The following is a 22,212-nucleotide window of genomic DNA, read 5'->3' on the forward strand; positions in this document are numbered from 1 at the left end:
GTGTTATGAAGGGATTATAAAACACAGGTATCAGACCATGGTGCTGTGAAGGGAGTACAAAACACAAATATCAGACCATGGTGTTATGAAGGGACATATAAAACACAGATATCAGACCATGGTGTTATGGAGAGAGTACAAAACACAAATATTAGACCATGGTGTTATGAAGGAGTACAAAACACATATATCAGACCATGGTGTTATGAAGGGAGTATAAAACACAGATATCAGACCATGGTGTTATGAAGGGAGTACAAAACACAGATATCAGACCATGGTGCTGTGAAGGGAGTACAAAACACAGATATCAGACCATGGTGTTATGAAGGGAGCACATAAAACACAGATATCAGACCATGGTGTTATGAAGGGACATATAAAACACAGATATCAGACCATGGTGTTATTAAGGGAGTATAAAACACAGATATCAGACCATAGTGTTATGAAGAGAGTACAAAACACAAATATTAGACCATGGTGTTATGAAGGAGTACAAAACACAGATATCAGACCATGGTGCTATGAAGGGAGTACAAAACACAGATTTAAGACCATGGTGTTATGAAGGGAGTACAAAACACAGATTTCAGACCATGGTGTTATGAAGAGAGTACAAAACACAGATATCAGACCATGGTGTTATGAAGGGACATATAAAACACTGATATCAGACCATGGTTTTATGAAGGGAGTACAAAACACAAATATCAAACCATGGTGTTATGAAGGGAGTACAAAACACAAATATCAGACTGTGGTGTTATGAAGGGACATATAAAACACAGATATCAGACCATGGTGTTATGAAGGGAGCACATAAAAGACAGATATCAGACCATGGTGTTATGAAGGGACATATAAAACACAGATATCAGACCATGGTGTTATGAAGGGAGTATAAAACACAGATATCAGACCATAGTGTTATGAAGAGAGTACAAAACACAGATATCAGACCATAGTGTTATGAAGAGAGTACAAAACACAGATTTAAGACCATGGTGTTATGAAGGGAGTACAAAACACAGATTTCAGACCATGGTGTTATGAATGGAGTACAAAACACAGATATCAGACCATGGTGTTATGAAGGGACATATAAAACACAGATATCAGACCATGGTGTTATGAAGGGAGTACAAAACACAGATATCAGACCATGGTCTTATGAAGAGAGTACAAAACACAAATATCAGACCATGGTGTTATGAAGGGAGTAAAAAACACAAATATCAGACCGTGGTGTTATGAAGGGACATGTAAAACACAGATATCAGACCATGGTGTTATGAAGGGAGCACATAAAAGACAGATATCAGACCATGGTGTTATGAAGGGACATATAAAACACAGATATCAGACCATGGTATTATGAAGGGAGTATAAAACACAGATATCAGACCATAGTGTTATGAAGAGAGTACAAAACACAAATATTAGACCATGGTGTTATGAAGGAGTACAAAACACAGATATCAGACCATAGTGTTATGAAGAGAGTACAAAACACAAATATTAGACCATGGTGTTATGAAGGAGTACAAAACACAGATATCAGACCATGGTGCTGTGAAGGGAGTACAAAACACAGATTTAAGACCATGGTGTTATGAAGGGAGTACAAAACACAGATTTCAGACCATGGTGTTATGAATGGAGTACAAAACACAGATATCAGACCATGGTGTTATGAAGGGACATATAAAACACAGATATCAGACCATGGTCTTATGAAGGGAGCACATAAAAGACAGATATCAGACCATGGTGTTATGAAGGGACATATAAAACACAGATATCAGACCATGGTGTTATGAAGGGAGTATAAAACACAGATATCAGACCATAGTGTTATGAAGAGAGTACAAAACACAGATATCAGACCATAGTGTTATGAAGAGAGTACAAAACACAGATTTAAGACCATGGTGTTATGAAGGGAGTACAAAACACAGATTTCAGACCATGGTGTTATGAATGGAGTACAAAACACAGATATCAGACCATGGTGTTATGAAGGGACATATAAAACACAGATATCAGACCATGGTGTTATGAAGGGAGTACAAAACACAGATATCAGACCATGGTCTTATGAAGGGAGTACAAAACACAAATATCAGACCATGGTGTTATGAAGGGAGTAAAAAACACAAATATCAGACCGTGGTGTTATGAAGGGACATGTAAAACACAGATATCAGACCATGGTGTTATGAAGGGAGCACATAAAAGACAGATATCAGACCATGGTGTTATGAAGGGACATATAAAACACAGATATCAGACCATGGTATTATGAAGGGAGTATAAAACACAGATATCAGACCATAGTGTTATGAAGAGAGTACAAAACACAAATATTAGACCATGGTGTTATGAAGGAGTACAAAACACAGATATCAGACCATAGTGTTATGAAGAGAGTACAAAACACAAATATCAGACCATGGTGTTATGAAGGGACATATAAAACACAGATATCAGACCATGGTCTTATGAAGGGAGTACAAAACACAAATATCAGACCGTGGTGTTATGAAGGGACATATAAAACACAGATATCAGACCATGGTGTTATGTAGGGAGTACAAAACACCGATATCAGACCTGGTGTTACGAGGTGAGGATTACAAGTTTCTTGCAGAAAAGTGAGGTATACATAATAGCAGGAAATAGTTAATTTGCATTCCTCTGATTTCTTACATGTGATTGCCATTGTTACCAACTAAAAACATGCTAAAAATGATTCTTCCTGTACACAATACCACAAAATACTGTAACTTTAGTTCTATACACTGCTGATAGATGCATAAACTGACCATTTATTGACTAATTAAAAAATAGTATGAAACAGTAGAATGATGGCGATATAAAAGAGATTCGTCCCATGAAAATGTCAAATTTTAGAAATATTTCAGTAGATTTTTGAAGAACTTTATTTTTTCGTTCTAGATTAATGAATTATTTCTCATAATCCTGCTTTCTGGGTCATGGTCGGGTAAGGCGTAGGTGTACTCAAATTCACCCCAATCTCCTGCACAAATGTAACCCTTGTTTTATCTTATATTGACGCTGAGGGCTTGGCAACATTGGAAGTGTCTGACTTAAAAATATATGACTGGATAATATTGGTGATCACACTGTGATCAAATCATTAATCCACATTTCTGGAGATACCAAAATTTTACATTTTAGGACCCATCGTTTTCAGCAATTAACTTCAAAGGGACTCATGAAAATAATTATAGATTGATCACCGAGATTAGCGCGCTATTTTCAAGTTATTACTTAAAGCAATAGCTGTCACGCATTGGTCTTGAAAGCCATGGAATTGAGATTTCATAATGAATCAGCGTGTGACAAGCGTACTAAATTATACAGTGAGGAAAACGTCGATTCTAACTTGGATTTCACTTACCTTTCATATGGTTCTTCGACAATTCTTCTATTTCATTCGCGGGGAACCGTTGATAAAGGAAACAATCAAAAGAGTTCTTTTAAGGGAGACAATCCAAGATTCACAGGTAGCAGGAAACAGTTAATTTGCATTTTTCCTGAATTATTGGTCATATTTGAAGTATACAGGTATAGCAGATTGATTATGGAAAATACATCACTACATGTATATATATTTATAAACTACATAACAATAACATTAATAGTACACAGATGAAATTTGTGTAAATAAAAAATTTCCTCTGATTTCTGACATTTGATTGTCATGGTTACCTACTAAAAAAAAATGCAAAAATACTGCTAATTCAACCTAACACTACAACTTTCTAGGAGAAATTTAATTCTAAACACCTATCTTAAAATCAATAACACTGTCGTAGTAACACAGTACTTACAATTCAGCAAATTCCAACTAGGAAATCCTTTATAACGTGATCACATGTAAACACTATGAAAACTTCTCTTCCTGTAAAGCTAGTTTTTGATGCGTAGACGCAGATTCGAGACTGCCCAAATAGTAATCTCCAACAAAAAGCTAAAATATTATTCTGAAAAAAAGAAACGCCACATTGTCCACTTTAATATGACAAGACCAGTTTTAGCAAGGATTCATTTTTTTTCAATTTTAATTCAAATCTTTATAATGGGGTAATCTAATGAACAAAAAAAATACGAGAAGCTGTGTACTGCTACCACCATTCGGCACTGGTACTTCAAGATAATACCCAGTATCGCCCGGATCGCCCAGAACCTAGAAAGTAATTGAGAGATAAAACCAGAAATATTGCTTACAATTGCTTCGATATCATAATTGGTCAATGGTGCTCTAAAATCAGGCTTTGTAAGCTGGTGTGACAAAACAAATTCCGATATAGATTTTTAGGTCGCCTGAGCCGAAGTCGTCGTGCGTCGTTAACTTTTCACATATTCAACTTCTTCTCAAGAACCACTGAATGGATTTTGACCAAAGTTGGCACAAAGCATCCCCATGGGAAGCTGCTTCAAGTTTACGAAGAAAAAGGGCATGGCCCCAATAGGGGCCCCAGAAGGGGGGAAAAGGGGGGTAAAATTAGGTAAATCTTTAAAAATCTTCTTCTCATGAACCAACAGTCAGATTAAATTCATATTTGATATTTAGGGTCCTTATGGCAAGCCCTACAAAGTGTGTGAATGAAAAAAATTGGGTCAAAAACGGCCCCACTAGGGGGTGCTCAAAAGGGTCAAAAATTCAACTTTGAGTGATTTCAACCAAATTTGGTAGAAAGCATCCCTTAGTGACGGACATATGAAATTATGTTGAAAAAAGTGATTATGTCCCCTTTGTGGCCCATAAGGGGTGTAAAAGGGGCTATATGTAAAAACCTTCTTTAAATGACTTCTTCTCAAGAACCATTGGATGGATTTTGACCAAACTTGGCACAAAGCATCCCCATGGGAAGCCGCTTCAAGTTTGCGGAGAAAAAGGGTGTGGCCCCAATAGGGGCCGCAGGAGGGGGGAAAAGGGGGTAAAATTAGGTAAATCTTTAAAAATCTTTTCATGAACCAACAGTCAGATTAAATTCATATTTGATATTTAGGGTCCTTATTGCAAGGTCTACAAATTTTGCGATTGGAAAAAAATCTGGTCAAAAACGGCCCCACTAGGGGGCGCTCAAAAGGGTCAAAAATTCAACTTTGAGTGATTTCAACCAAATTTGGTAGACAGCATTCCTTAGTGACGGACATATGAAATTGTGTTTAAAAAAGTGATAATGTCTCCTTTGGGGCCCATAAGGGTTGCAAAAGGGCCCTGTGTTAAAACCTTCGTTAAATGACTACTTATCAAGAACCAGTGGATGGATTTTGACCAAACTTGGCACAAAGCATCCCCATGGGAAGCCGCTTCAAGTTTGTGAAAGGGCGTGGCCCCAATAGGGGTCCCAGGAGGGGGGAAAAGGGGAAACTTGATACGAATGTTCTACACAAGGTTCTGGCAAGTGTTTTAACTTTTTTTGGGCGATTCAAAATCCAAGATGGCCACCCTGGCCTCTGTTTGGCTAAGACATTATGGACTTCCTCTCAAGAACAATTGGGTAGGTCATGTTCAAACTTGGTACAGATGTTTTACACATGGTCCAGCACAAGTGTTGATACATTTTTGCAACATTTTAAAATCCCCAGATTATTGACATATATTCCTCAGGTGACCGTTAAGGCCCCTTGGGCCTCTTGTTTTTATTTACTTCTGTAGCGATTCCCTCCCAGGTACATTCAAAATTGTAAGAGATCTCCCCTTCCAAACAAAACCATTGGAAAGACGATATAGGCATGTTCTTCCATTTTTAATTGATGAAACAAGAATTTGTTGTTTGACATTGCTGTCATGGTAAATCAAAAGAAGGAGTCATATAAACGACAGCTGTGTTTTTTTACCACTTTTTACTAAACTAAATTATGTCTTACCTGTGTAATATTTATCCACACTTTCTGCCAGTATCTGGTATCTGTGGTGCAGATTTAGACAGATGTAAAATGTTGGTGTTTTTTTTTTTTTTTTTCCCCTTAGGGGTGGTTAGTTTCACATATGTACTTACGATTGCTGACTTCTGAAGTAAATGGCAGTCCGAGATGCCATTTGTAGCCTTCATTAGTATGGTTCTATGAGTCACTTGTGTTGAAGTTTGCGTCCTTTAAGGAGAAAATATTTCACAGATATGTCGCCTCGATTGAAAGCTTCGCTTGTAGAGAGACATCTTCAATCTTAATCCCCCCTTACACCGACTATGAGTCCCGGTTTCACGCACACAATTATTACAATTGTCGAAAAAATGGTACAAATTTTAACATATTAAGGCATATAATTTAGGAAAATGAATTTTAGGTCTTGATTAACATTAACTAACACGTAATTGGTATTAAATGACATGTGGCGGAACGATCTCCAGACACCTTGACACTATATATTCTAACACAAGTTTAAAAGGAATAAAAGGTAAAAACAGGGATGTTAATATGGTAATATGATAATGATTTAGGTCTTATATTTGTATTCCTAATTTACTCACTTGGCCTCTGTTCATCTTGTTTTAAGTACAAAAAGTCAGGCTTCATTTGTACGTTCTTATATACATTGTTATCTTAGTACTGGGCAGTAACAGTCAAGTGGCGGGGCAATCTCCAAACAACTTGACAGTTACACTAGACAGTGAACTTATCAGGATGATCCTTCCAGTGGGTGTTCAGTCTGGTTTTGAAGCTATTCAGAGTTTGCTGTAAATCTATCCGGCAAATAGTTCCACGAATTGATTACACGGTTGGAGAATGTATTTTTGCAGGTATTAAGCCGAAACAGTCTTTTTTACAGTTCATTCCTGTTCCCTCCCGTGGCTGAAATAACATATGTTCAGGTGATCTCATCTTTCACTGATTTCTGGTTGTAATGAGTTGTCATGCCAGTGAATACATATATAAATACTTAAAGTATTTTTTAAACAAAATCTCAACTTTAACCTTTAACTGTTTAGATCTTGAGTGTTGTTGAAGGCCTGATAATGAATGTTAGAGTCTCCTGGATGCATCAGACCATGGAAAACCTACCTGTTTTCTTCAATACAATTACCTTGTATTGTAGATGATTATTTTGTTTGTTCCACAATGGCCAGTATACCAAGTTTGATGAGCAATGTAAGTCAATTTCACAAGCTGAGTCGGCCTCAGACATGAGAAGGCAACATCCCTCTCATTAAATTGTATTATTTTGTCATATAATATGATATGCAGCTTTCACAGGACAATAACTCACATTGCACCCTTTGTTTGTCAGAGAATCCTCTAACCCATCCGCCATATTGTCATGTCATATTCAATTTGTATGTCATGAAGGCCATATTTTAATTGAATATTCTGTTATAGATTAAAATGAAAATAATTGTTTAAATTTCACCTATAGATTTTGACAAATTACATCCTCTAGCATTCAACTTGCAAATTTTCTTAACTAAAAATCGGCGTCAAAATATGAAAATACAAAAAGTTATATGCCCTAATTGAATAAATAAGTAGAGACATGTGAATATTGTACATTGTAAGGTATAAAACCACTAAAAGTGTGTGCTTCGGTTTGATTGAAGCATTCTCTCTCAATTGATTATTATTGCTTTGAGAGTGCCCCCTAGCTGTCAGCCATGGAAATTGATGGAAGTTGTTGCTTTTCAGTTATAATTCATTATTTATTCTTTTTAACCATTTGTTGAAAAATATATTTATAACAAAATTCATAGCTGACTTTAAGCAGTATTCACACTATAATAGAGTCCATTACATTGAATAGATATGAATAACATATTTGTATCATATGAAGACTGTTTTTGTCATTTCTGTGTAAATTGGACTTGGGGAAATCTGTAAAGTTACAGTATTCTCTTTGTTAGAAATTACAAATTCCAACAGAGTAGTGTACCTGGTGATATTCATCAACTACTACTAAGGTAATGAGTTTAAATTCATAGTTATTTGTTTTGTGTGTAGAGACCATGCAATAGTATTCTATTGGCAAACCTGCAATACATTTCAGCTTGGGCATTACTTGTAAGGGCTAACATGAAGTTGTTTTTGTCCAGAGGAACAGAATGATAAATAAACAGCTTGTTGTTTATAAATAAGTACATAATTTATTGATGGGTCACCATCAAATTCCCTGACCAAGAGTAGAGTTGATGTTCCATCATCACTATGCTTTTGATACTTAGAGTCCAGAAGTTTCCTTTTCATAGCCACAATGTTTTGCCAATTAACAAATTTATAGTACTTTATATTACTTGAATCTCTACCATCTAAATTATCTTTATGAATATCATCCAAAATAGAATCAAATGGAATTCCTATTGAGAGCATTTTGGCAATGTCATCCCATACATTTTGTGGAATTGGAAGATATTTGGTCAAAGTCAACAGAATGACTATGTGTATGTATATACTCAACTTTAACATGACCACTGGCTTTATCATCAACTGAAAGCCTATGCGATGGACAGAATGCATTAATCTTACAAGAACCTTCAAAATTACATCTCCGTACTTTATTTTTCTTAGCTGTACATTTATGACCATCCCTATTTTAAACAGATTGAAAAGATATGCTGGATTGGCTACTTGTTTCTTTCCTTTCCTTCCTAAAGAAAACTTTGTTTGCTAATTTCTCCTCTGCTTTCCATGATTTGAATTCATCCAAGTTTTAAAATGTTAGGAAAGTCTTTTCGAGTGATGCTGAGTTAAAGTCCTTAAGTGTTTTAACAAGTTTTTAACTGTTCTGAATTTTTCATTGCATGATGGAACCATACACTTAGTACTTGATGGTCAAGTTTTGTTGTTTGCTATATTTCAACAGGATGGTTCTTACTGGTATGATGTCTCCAAGCAGAATTTGAACCAAATGGCTTTTGACAATGGGTACATTAAAAACTTTTATGGCAAGACTCGTGGGCTTGATTGGTGGAAGTGGAAGTTGAAGTGTGAGATTTGTACGGAAAAAGGGAGGAGAAACTTGTTTCCTTCCATTTAAATTGTCTGTTTGAAGGTTTAATTGTTTCATCTTTGATAACGGCCTCTCCAACATCACCAGTGTCAGCTGTTGCATCATAATGCCCCCACCTATATTAGAAAAGACGTTGTTGAGATTGATGTCACTCTGATCTATGCTGTGATGCTGCAATGTGAAAACCTGTGGATCTTCTTCAGAGCCTCTACTGTTGTTATTGTTTTATAGATGTATATCTTATATGTTGAGATATTTACAGGTGTATTCATAGCTTAAATTGTGTAATTTGACCAAAGTCTGCTTGGATTTTCAACTAGTGAACTTCCAATGGCATATTTGTAGGAACATTGCAAGAAATATAAAAAAAATGAAGTTACACGTCATTGAAATTGCACATTAATGCCAACTGAAAGCAATTCAATGCTGAAGTTTTATTCATGTGCATAAATTGTTCAAAAATTGGTAACTCCACATTGCTGCTGAAAATCTTGAATCAATTTGCTTAAAGTAAAATTAACATCTCCAGAAAAGTACTTTCAAACGAGAAAAAGAAACATGTACTTACCAAAAATATTTGATAACTCAACTCATCAAACTCACTGTAATATTCAAAAGTAAAAAATGAAAATTCCAGACAGTCTTTGAAGGTAGTCATCTCTTGCCTCAAAAAATAAAAAGGAAAGGTCATTATGAAAAATCAATGTCCACATTTTATTCTAAAAGGCAATGGTAATGAGTATATAAATTGATCAAAAGAGTTATATTTAATCATACAGTAACTGAATGACTCATTTTTATGACACTCAATGTAGCAAGAAACAAATAATGAGCATTAAACAAATATGTTGAAATATTACTTTGAACTAAAATAGAAGGTTCTGAAATTTGAAAATGGTTTTGGAACCATAGCAAGAATTTATGAAGCTTTTTTTTTTATCAAATTATGACTGTTAACATTAGGCAACATATTAAAATGAACATGTCGGCTTTGTTCAAGCAATGACTATCATTTTTATTGTCTAAATGCCATGCGATACTGTCTGTGTTGTTCACATGAAATGAAAACACACCGTTCTAGCTTTGCATAATGCAGTTGCTCAGCAATGTTGTGTTTGCCCCCGGTTTCAAAGTAACATGAATTTTCACTGCATAGTTGCTATTTCCTGTTATGTAATGGACTTGGACATTGCCCATGACATAGATCTGGAGGGAGTTAATGCTTGAAATAGTTACCAGTATGATACTGTGACTCATTTCTTCTGGTATCCTATTCCCACTGACTGATGATACCTACAAAGGAGAAACTAGAACACAAGATGGTGCGCAGTTAAAATCGCCCTTTGTCTGTAGTCCCTAAGTAATCTATCCATGTTATTGCTATATCTTCTGAAGTACTGGAGATGTTTCAGATCAAAGTAGAAAAGTATAACAATGATCAGTGTCATATATAAAGATCATTCAATGTTGGGTGCCAAGTTCCCACTCTTGTTCAAAACAGATGATTTCAGCTTTGCTTTTGCAATATCGTTTTCCAATGTAAAAGGAAAGAAATGTACACTTTTCAACATTTAGCTCAACATTTACATACTTCAGGTGCAATTTTGGCTAAAACTGAACGTAAAACTTAGTAAGGACAAAAAAATTACCATTTTTATGCAAATAAAAATATGTACATGTTACAGTATATGCTTAGTTCTCTCTAGGAGCAAAAAGATTGTACATCACATCATAATCACTGAACAAAGTGTAAGGGTGATCTAGCCGTGGTGATATCATTCCTCCAGACATTGACAAGGAAAGCGAGGATACTTGCCATCCTATTATGTATTTTGTTTAGAAATAAGAATTAAGGAAGTTGTACAAGTTTGATAAGTGCTTTACCTGTAGTATATATATCTAAAGAAATATACAAACATTTTGTCAGCATTCAAAATCAACAACTCCGCCTAATATAACACTATTTAGTGTATTAGCAAGTCATCCTAAAGTTATAATCAAATAAATGACATTTTTGCTGTAGGTGAAGAGTCTGTGGACTGGAATTTAATTAATTTCATCACGAACTATAGTTGTAATATAGACCTGTCATTAAAACACCAGACAGTATCTCCAGAAGATCAATATTTTGCACAACTTTACAATTGCACACACACACTCACCCCACAACTACTTAATTCCCATGAAGGGGAGACATTTGATTTTAGCTGTGCTAAATCAAGACAATTTCTCGTTGTCACTTGTATTTGTAAAACAAATTTCAACTACACAACCAAAAAATGGTTCAAATATAACTCGTTACCGAAATTAGCATAGGTATCCACATGCTCAAGCTTAAGATGCAGGTAGACCTATTGTTTAGGGAAATTATTGCAAAGAAATTTAAGTCCTAGTATAGAGGTCAAGTTTTTGTGTCACTTCTTCTATAGTATACTTAAAGAGGGGCAATATTTTCGTTTTGTCGCAGAAGATTGATATGACCATAGATGGCAGCAGTGTAAATGTTGAAGACATTCATGATAATGCAAACAATACACTGAAGACGAATTTCTGACTAGTAATAGAGTCACCATTCAAACGTTGGTGTTGTAAGGTGAACCATACAGTGCTAGCAAAACTATCATTGAACAAAACTAACATGAAAAACCCTTACCATTCAGATATATTTCTACATACTCTTCTGACCAAATACCTATCAATTTTCCCGCTTTGTGCAACACGTAATATAACTGGTATGCCATTTTCTAAAATGCAAAGTACTATTGAAAACCGGTTCAGAATATTAAAATCTATCGGTCTTGATAACAGGAAAAACAGTAGAATTGCTATTTTTTTTCCAAAGAGCCACAGCAACATACAGTGGAAATCCAAAGATTGTTGGCAAAAGATGCTCTTAAGACATACTATAAGAAAAAGGCCAGAAAAAGTACTGAAACAATAAAAGAATAAAAAAGCAAGTACAAAGTGAAAATCTCAAAAGAGTTCGAGGAAACTTTCAAAGAGCTCCAGAAAAGGCCTTCAGCGAAATATCAAATATACTGTGCATGCGAGACAAAAACAGAAAACACAATGGAATGTGTAATCTCGGTTCAACCTGCTGGTTAAATTCCATGATCCAGTCCATTAATAACAGTGACGTGGCAAAATAGTATATTGATGCTTTTGTGAAAATACCGTTGAATATTAGTTATGATTATGAATCAAAAGAAATATTTAGATGCATCATTGATATACTTGAATTTATGGCCAATTATGATAAAAGCGGTAAAGATGTGCCTAGAGACATGATTTTTTTAGTTTTTGCAAAAAAGTTTCTGAATTTGATGAAACGTTTAAGGGATTGGCATGCCAGCAAGATGTTAATGAATTTTACACAAATGTTATATCTAAGATATCGAAGATAATTGATGAAAAATTAATAATTAAACAAGAGTATGTATGTAATCATTGCCAACCTTCAACTGTTAAAAATGATGAACACATACAAGATGTAGAGCTACATAGATGACAAAGTTTCACCAATTGGTCAAATGATTAAAGAATATTTTCAAACATCTACTCTTGGTAGGTGCCCAGTATGTAATAATGACATATCACTGTCGCAACATTTGATTACAACACCCAAGACTCTAGTGATTACTCTTAAACGATTTAAATATAATAGGCAATCAGGATGTGCCAGTAAGATAGACACTGATGTGGCTGTTGACAAGTATATAAATATCAGTGATATGGTGAAAGATAACAAGCTGACAGAGTATAATCGTCAGAAGTGTAATTTGTCACCATGGCAGATCATATAATTCTGGCCACTTTACAACATATGCGTTGGACAAGGATGGCAATTTTTCAAAAATAAATTATTTATCTACATGTAATGGAAGTATCAAGGAAGTTGAAAAACCATGCTATATGTTATGACCTGAAAAAAAGAGTTCTCTGCTTATGTAGAACCTTTACTTATATGTTTGTCTCTGACAAAAGGAATGAAGATGGTGCATTCTGACAATTGAAGCAATAACACAATGAGCTGAGTGTCAACAAGAATTGCTCAGTTATACTGTTCAAAATCACAATGACGATTCAGTTCAATGGCAAGTGGAGACTTTGTGATGCATTTATTAGATTGCCTTTTCAATATGAACTTTATATCAGACCTGTCGTGTCTTGGGGCAGAATGTTTCAAAATAATTTTTGAGCTTGTGAAAAGTAGCAACAACTGTAATGCACTGCAGGTTAAAAAATCACAACAATTGGTTTACATTCAATGGCACAATGTGCTTCAATGTGTGTTACAAATCTCATAAAGTCTGCAACAAAGAGAGATAAATCATTTATTTGTAACTGTATGCAACCTGACAGCATTATGTACGCTACCTCTACCACATACTCTGTCTACATATTTTGGGACAGAGAACAAAAAAAGCATGGGCAATATTTACAAATATTTTTTTAACAGTAAGTATTGAAAACAGGCATTGGGTATTAATAGTGATTGACTTCGAATACAATATTGTGTACTATTGTGATCCGCAAGGAAACAGAACCAGTGTTATTATTTTTCAAGTCTTGAGATATGTGTCGTATGACTTATTGGTGCATTCTGGGAAATCTAATGCGGTTTCTGACTGGAGGATGGCAGCAGTTGTGGGGTATGCATATGTGAAATAGCCAAAGCCATCCTTTTTGACAGAAGAATTCCTCTAATGAACAATTCGTCAAAGTACATGAGACATCAGATAGAAAGGGAACTTTAACGGAATCAACTCGAATACTGAATGTATTTGATCAATCATGTTATCTTCCTCTTTATCATTGCCAAACCTTGGCTTCATCATTGTTGACAAAGAATATAGTTGTGACCCTGTAGAGTGCAGGCATTCCATGTTGCTGCCACTTTGTTGCTTTGATGTTGCCACTGTGTAGTATCATGCTCTTGTGGAGTGTATGATTATGACTTTTTGTACAAAACTTTCTGCAGCTGCCACCACCTCACCACTTGCGTTTGTATACAATCTTTCAAAAGTAAAAGTAAATATTTGTGAGTCATTTTTCTGTTTCAATAGTAGACTTATAATTTTGCTCAAAATTCTTGATGGATTGAACATCAATATTTCAAATTAAAATTTTTAAGTGGAGTTTGCATTAAATTTTGAATGTTGCTTAAAAGATACACTAACGTCCACTTTATTTATTGATGGTTTCATGTATGCAAGAATATGCAGTATCTATTAGTATCATGTTAGTCATTCCCAGCAATCATGCAGTTTTTATCTGCAAATTTTCAAATCCAAAGAAATTAGACCGATGTTATGACATTGTCAATCCACTTACACTCCTCTTTTTCTTCAGATCTCCCCCTCCAAGTTTTCAAATGATCGTTTTCAAACTTTGATTAATCACCAACATATTAAATTGTGATTTCCTGAACAGCAGTTGGATTTTTGTATAGTCACTGAAGAGTTTCTACTTTGTTTTTTTCACAATGTTAATCATGTCTGCAGATGTCCTCTCTCAATATTCAACCAACATTTTCCAATCTGGGTAGGCTTAATCATCATTAATTGAAATAGACTTTGTTTTATTAAATGGCAATTTGATTTTACATTTTCTGGAAGAGTTATTGCCCTTTCATCTTTTTTAATGCAATATTTATCTTGGTCTGGATATCTCCTCCCCGAGTTTTATCAGTTTGAAAATTATTACATTTTCAACATTGATTTATGATTAGTGTGTGCTACTGACTTTTTGTTTCTTGGTTATTGTTTAAATTTTAGATTCAAATTCCTCTTTATTTGCTTTTCAACATTATTGTAATGTAAAATAATAAGTAGTAAGTAATAAAAATCCAGAAGCTTTGTATTTTTAATGTTTTTATCAAGAATGAGTCACTTTAGTCATTTTTGTGCAGATAGAACGAACTATCAGTAAATGCTTCATTTTTCCTGCAATAGGTTAAGAACACATTTCTTCTAACACAAAGTTAGGGGATGAGCTTAAGAAGAACATCTGTCTGTAATTCTATTGAGCTGCAGCATATAAATAAGTGGGCCTGTTACTAGATGAATAATGTTGTTATCATTCTTAAAAGCACTAACAATCACTTCTTAACTGCCAACTAAATTTTGGGGGGTGGACGAATTCGTCAATACTTGAAAACACTCAGTAAGAAATTGGTTGGTTACCACTCTCTAAAAGACAAAAAGTTAACAAGCTTTCCTTGTTTTATTCGGTATATTTATGGCAGATGGGTTTCTCACAGGCTTACTACATGGTGATATCGGTAACTTGGTATCATATAACTTCAGAAATGCCCATCTATTAAGAGAACAATATTTTTGTCTTCAGCTATCGCAGAGCACTTTTCTTCTTTCTGCTTTGGAATTACTTGGGCGACCGTATTACAAATTGTCTTTCTATAAATTGCTTCAAAGTTAATTTTCAAAATGTATGGAAGTAAGCAACAACTTTAGCTATGACAAAAGTTTTGCCTCCTTTGGACGAAGAAGACTTACCACAATTTAAATATTTACTCTTTATGTGCTGATCTAGAGCAACTCTTCACACAGAATTATCATGGTACGGTGATATTAATGCTGATATTCTTTATGAAAAATATGAAAATTGCCAAAGCTGCACAGCATTTCATTGGAACATTGGACACATGATGTGATTAACTTTCGCAGCAAATGAATGTTTGGTTTAATAGTCAGTTTTAAGTGCCGTCCGTGCCATAGACCTACAAGACCAATATAGGTGTATTTTTTTTCAATATTTGATGATATTTAAAAAATATATTAGCTGAAATAAAAAGGAAACCCCCTTCGCCCCCACCCTCTCTCTCTCTCTAAAATCTATATTTTTCTATGTGGCAATGTGCATAATACAAATCGCAAACTTTTCATTTTTCTCAATATCACCATGTGACTTGTGAAATGAACTTGGGTTGTATTATTTGGGAGAAATCAGTTCTAAGTTGGAAAAAAAAACTTGCCGACTCATCCCTTTGTCATTATTTGAAAATATGTTTAAACTAATCATATCAAAATGATCATTGTAGTCTATGTTCATCAATATCCATAAATCGAATTATAGATATCTATAGATGTATTGATATCTGCAATTATCTTTATGTATATTCGTAATCAGATTTTAGTTTATGGATATCCATAAAAAATGACTTTTTAAAGAGAACGTTTTGGCCACAGATCTAGATCTACATATTATTTACATATAACATATGTTATCATATTAAAGCATTCTTACATTTATCATTTAAATTTATTAATCAACAAACTAGTTTATAGTTTTGCTTTCTACTTATTTTGTGATAATTATGAATACATTCCTTTCAAATCCTTAAAAGATATATCATATTTTCAATAAATTATTATTGTTCTATCACTAAAAATTGATATAAGCAGTTCACCTCTTTGAATTCATCCGTCTTTATACACTATGTTAACTTTAGTGTTCGATTCCAAAGGCTGTGTATGAATTTGTAGTGTATTTAACATCTGATTTACGTATATTTTATTTGATTACAGGATAAAGCAACGGATATGTCAGCTTTATTTTAACTGTATTTAACTTTCTTAACGGCTAGTTTTGTGTATGCGTTGGTCAGTGTGCGGGGCATCGGATAAATCGTCGCGCCCTCAAAATACTAGCCCGGGACTCTGCTGGCAGACGCAATGATAACAGTATTTGGTACATATTCCAGCTTACGGGTGCAATAACAGCCAAATCAAGATAAAATAAACATATTATGTTATAATAGGTGTTATATTTCTTCATATAACGTGTCTTTTGTTTATATTTGAGGTCAAGGATTTCTACTGAGCAACGATTGACCAATCACTGCTTTTTCGCTCATTCGGACTATATTTAAATATGTCACGACTGCGCATATTTGTTTTGAGAGGTCTTTTCAGAGTAGTTTAGTTGTTCGTTAAAAGAAATACTGACTAATAAAAAAATGCAAATTTATACATGCGAGAAAAATGCCGATTAGGCCTGAATGTCGTTTACAATATCGCGGATTAATATTGTTTACATTGGATGCGTGATAGGGTTACTAAGAGTCGCCATGTTTAAACAATATGGCGGAACGTGTGTGGGAAATAACGTAACATCATGATAAAACTTCGATCAGTAGGTACGTAAGTACTTTAATTAAAAACCTTCGATCAGTAGATACGTAAACACCTTAACTTGATGTTTACAAATACTGAATCAGATTTACGGAAATTATATTGACTTGACATTTTACAGCTTAAAGAGTCTCAATGAAGCCTACATTACACTGCATATCTAAAGTAATCAGGCCCAGTTCCAAAGACTCGTTACAAATTAGGGACTACAAACTTATGTATAACGATGTATCTATAATAAGTTTGCATCTCTGGAGAAAAGAAATACTAAACACCAACAGAAATTTCTCAGGCAACTGTTGACCGAGATATCGGAGAACGTGTGCCAGTCTTTACATGTGTGACCATGCATTGTGCAGTGTAACGTACATATCCTTGGATGTAAAATCACTTATGTCCCAATGTTAATGAGAATATTGACAAATGTTAAGATATGGGGCTAGTAATACCTGTGGTGTGGTGAAGGTGTATTCGTTTTCAAACTTTTGAAGTACAGGAAAGAAAATGTTTCAAGCTTTACAATGTTATTATGATTTTGGTTGGAGTTTGGGTTTAATTTGATGAAGTGGTGGGGTTAGGGGAATGAAGGTGGCAGTAACTATCCAAAATCAAGCTGTAATGGTTTTACTACAGTGAGATTAGCAGCTTGGCAGACATGAGTACCCATGTGTATGTTTTATACAAATAGCAATAATTAATTTTTTGTTGTTTGTATGCAAAATGCAGCTTTCTGATTTGTTGAAATGGACTGCAACATCATAAAGTAGTCAAAATACAAAATAATCAAACATATATAATAAGTTTGTAAAAAAGTTTTTCTTTCTTACCAGCATGCAACTGAAAAATATTGCTATCAAAGCTTAATTTATAACAGGGAAAGCGTCTTCAGACTGCATCTTAAAACATTTTCAATAAAGCTAGCGGCATCAAAAGATATGATGTAAATGTGAACATAATACACCTATGTACCATATCTCATGTCAGTATTTATGAAATTAGTTACAGTAATGTATTGTGATGTTATAAACAATATCTTTTGATGTCACAAATATTTTAAGGTCATTGTATGAAGATGTTGCTCGTGAGTTTGCTACACAATGCAAACATGTATTGCTGGTGATCAAAAGAAATTCAACTCTCAATAAAAACCAATTCTGCAAATATCAACACGAAACATCAAAATATGTTTTGATAGTCATGGTTCAAAACAAATCTTGGCCTAAATATTTTTAAAATTTTACACCTTAAATGAATATCTAATTTTCTTTTGTATTTTTCTTTTTCTTATGGCTTTTTTTGGCCGAGGTTGGGCTCATTTGAATTCTCAATTGAAATTATTTCATATTTATGCAAAGTTACCCAATTTGCAATTCACTCATGTAAATTTCCTTCTCAATTTACCAATTATCTTCTCAAAATGAGGCAAAAATGCCCTATCCGAAAAAAGTGTAAAAAGGCCTTGGGATTTGTAGTCACACATTGTATTTCTGTGGTGCAGCATCAAATTATTGATTTAGAAGCAACAAAAATTTGTATATGTTCTTACGTTCCCACCCAGATCTGTATCAAATTGAATTTTTTAGATAATAAAATCCTTGGGTGTGACATACAACTGCAGAGTTCAGGCAATTTTCATTTCAGTTTGTTAGATGAGTGTTGACTAATTCAATATGACATGCAAACGGGTATGTTCCTTGTGTAATAATTTTTTTAAAATATATGATAAATCTTATATGGTCAACCTTGACACAATGAAATAAGTATTGCTGAACCTGTTTGAACTTAACACATCTTTTCTTTTGAACATAAATTAGCATTTGCACCATTAAAGTGAGCATTAAACACCAATTATTTAATCATTAGGGTGGGGATGACGGTTGGTGGCACAATGTCACTCAATGTCTAAATGGTTTCAATCCTGACAAACCCTCTTGGGATACAAATGTATACATGAGGTCCCGCTTGGGAATCCATGTAATAAAGCTGATAGGAATGAGTCCAACACAGGAGGTTCTTCTTTTTATGTGGGTGACTGTTACCTGTCCAGTATACATACAGGGAGGACTGTTACCTGTCCTGTGTACATACAGGGATGACTGTTACCTGTCCTGTGTACATACAGGGAGGACTGTTACCTGTCCTGTGTACATACAGGGATGACTGTTACCTGTCCCGTATACATACAGGGAGGACTGTTACCTGTCCTGTATACATACAGGGATGACTGTTACCTGTCCCGTGTACATACAGGGATGACTGTTACCTGTCCTGTGTACATACAGGGAGGACTGTTACCTGTCCTGTATACATACAGGGAGGACTGTTACCTGTCCAGTATACATACAGGGATGACTGTTACCTGTCCTGTGTACATACAGGGATGACTGTTACCTGTCCTGTGTACATACAGGGAGGACTGTTACCTGTCCTGTGTACATACAGGTAGGACTGTTACCTGTCCTGTGTACATACAGGGATGACTGTTACCTGTCCAGTATACATACAGGGATGACTGTTACCTGTCCTGTATACATACAGGGAGGACTGTTACCTGTCCTGTGTACATATAGGGATGACTGTTACCTGTCCTGTGTACATACAGGGAGGACTGTTACCTGTCCTGTGTACATACAGGTAGGACTGTTACCTGTCCTGTGTACATACAGGGATGACTGTTACCTGTCCAGTATACATACAGGGATGACTGTTACCTGTCCTGTGTACATACAGGGAGGACTGTTACCTGTCCAGTATACATACAGGGATGACTGTTACCTGTCCTGTGTACATACAGGGATGACTGTTACCTGTCCAGTATACATACAGGGAGGACTGTTACCTGTCCTGTGTACATACAGGGAGGACTGTTACCTGTCCAGTATACATACAGGGAGGACTGTTACCTGTCCTGTATACATACAGGGATGACTGTTACCTGTCCTGTATACATACAGGGATGACTGTTACCTGTCCTGTGTACATACAGGGATGACTGTTACCTGTCCAGTATACATACAGGTGGCGTATTAGATTCCCAGTCAGTCACAAGAATCAATACTAATGATAAGGTTGGTATATATAACTTGGTATTTTACAATATGGATTCCTTTAAATGTTAAATACAGCACATATTGGCTAAAGCTTTGATACAGATATTTATATATGTGTATATTGGGTCTCACCTGCTGGAGAAATGCCAGCTCATTTCTGGTCTATCCTAATGGCCTGTACATAATACAAGGTCCCTACATCTCTCCACACAATGGTATATCAATATATCAAATTCATGTCAATGTTTAAGAATATTATTCTGCCAGAACTTTACCACACATATGTATGCATGAACACTCCACCAGGAATATCGCATATTATGTTTTTGGTTCTGACCCAGGTGTTACTCAGGAGTAGTCAGTCTGGTGATAATGACTTACCTCAGCTGGAATTGTTTCCACTGAAACATATGTTATTTCAAATTGTATGACTAATTTTTGTGTATATGAAATATCATTTCCTTAACAGGATGTAAATTTCAATGTGAATTAAGATGAGATTATTGCTGTTCGATGTGTCAACCTTAAAACTTGGAAAATAACTTACAATTGCAAAGCTGAATTCAGTGTAGGCTATTTCAAGTTTGAATGTTTGAATACAAACAGTTTTTGAATGTGTAAGAATATAAGAGAATATACAGAAGAATCGCACAAGATTTTAAGTTGATAAAGCTCAGGAATTGTTTCAACACATGGTAAGCTGGTTTGATCATGAGATTTGTTACCATATTTATTATGATATAAGTTCCCTTCTCAGTTTAAGGCCACAAGCCATTTCTGCAGTTTTATTTGGTTTATGATATTATCTTTTTTTCTGTTTTTGTTTCTTTTTTCACAAAAATTGTCATTTCACATACATTTTGTGTTATAAAATTATGACACAAAATTATGTCATCCCAATTTTTTGGGGAAACCTATTTCAAGAATTAAGTAATCATGTGATAAATATAGTTAATATTATAGATGTATGTTTGTAAAGTATATTGTAATAATATCACTGATATGTTGGAAGGATATCAAAAATGTTTGCCAGAAATTTCAAGTGTCTTAAAATAAAATGATGCAACAGTTCTGTTTTCATAGGACTGTGAATCTATTTCAAGAATTATATAATAATCAATGTTATCTCCTCTCATCACTTTAACTTTCCTCATTATTAATTCATGGACTCTTTTCACATTCCCCGATATTGTCATGAAATACAGAGTTTCTTCCCTTGGTACTTTTCAGACCGAGACTTAGCCTGTTGGTGCTCCGATATCAACAGTGTCCACACCAACAATTAAACAACACTTTCGATAGACTTATTATATTGGTGATTTCAGGAGGATAAAATTATAAGGTGAAGTGGCAATCAATATTGTGATAAAACAGAGATATGAATTGGAAATCAAAATTGAACGTGCAAGGTTCTTTTCACCTTTGGTTGAGTGAGTAAATTCACTAAATTGTTGTGATGTAAAGTTTATTGATAGAACTTTAGAATAATTCAGACAAGGAATACAGAATATAAAAAAAAAAAAAAAATGATGAGATTCAAAATCTTTTGATAAGTGTTAAGTTTGTGGATAGCCACATTTTAAGCAAAGATCAACACTAGCTATTGAGTGTCCATGATTTTCAAGTTCTGAAGAGAATTTGTAAAATCAATTTGTTCAACTTCTGGCTCAAACTGTTACATATGTACAACTGTAGATTTATTCAAGAATCTCACATAGCATTCTTATAAAAAGTATGACAAAGGGATTTTGTAAAATTGGAAACACAAATAACATATTGTACATAATATATTGTTATCCTGCATTGTAGACATTTATTTCTGTCTACATTATTCTAATAGTTACCATGTTTTGTATTTTGGGTCTTGACAATTTTTTAGTTATTAATATAATGTCCCCCCAAACAAAAGCTCATGTAAACTCTCTATAAACAAATTGTAATGACGGAATGTTTACAATGACATGAATACTTCCCTGATATCAATTAGATGAAGGAACCAAATCAAACAGGAAGTAAGAGGGTAGGCTTAGGA

Source organism: Ylistrum balloti, unplaced genomic scaffold (assembly GCF_031769215.1).
Source record: "Ylistrum balloti isolate Yb309-2 unplaced genomic scaffold, AGI_CSIRO_Ybal_v1 Utg370544, whole genome shotgun sequence".
In the NCBI taxonomy this organism is placed as follows: Eukaryota; Metazoa; Mollusca; class Bivalvia; order Pectinida; family Pectinidae; genus Ylistrum; species Ylistrum balloti.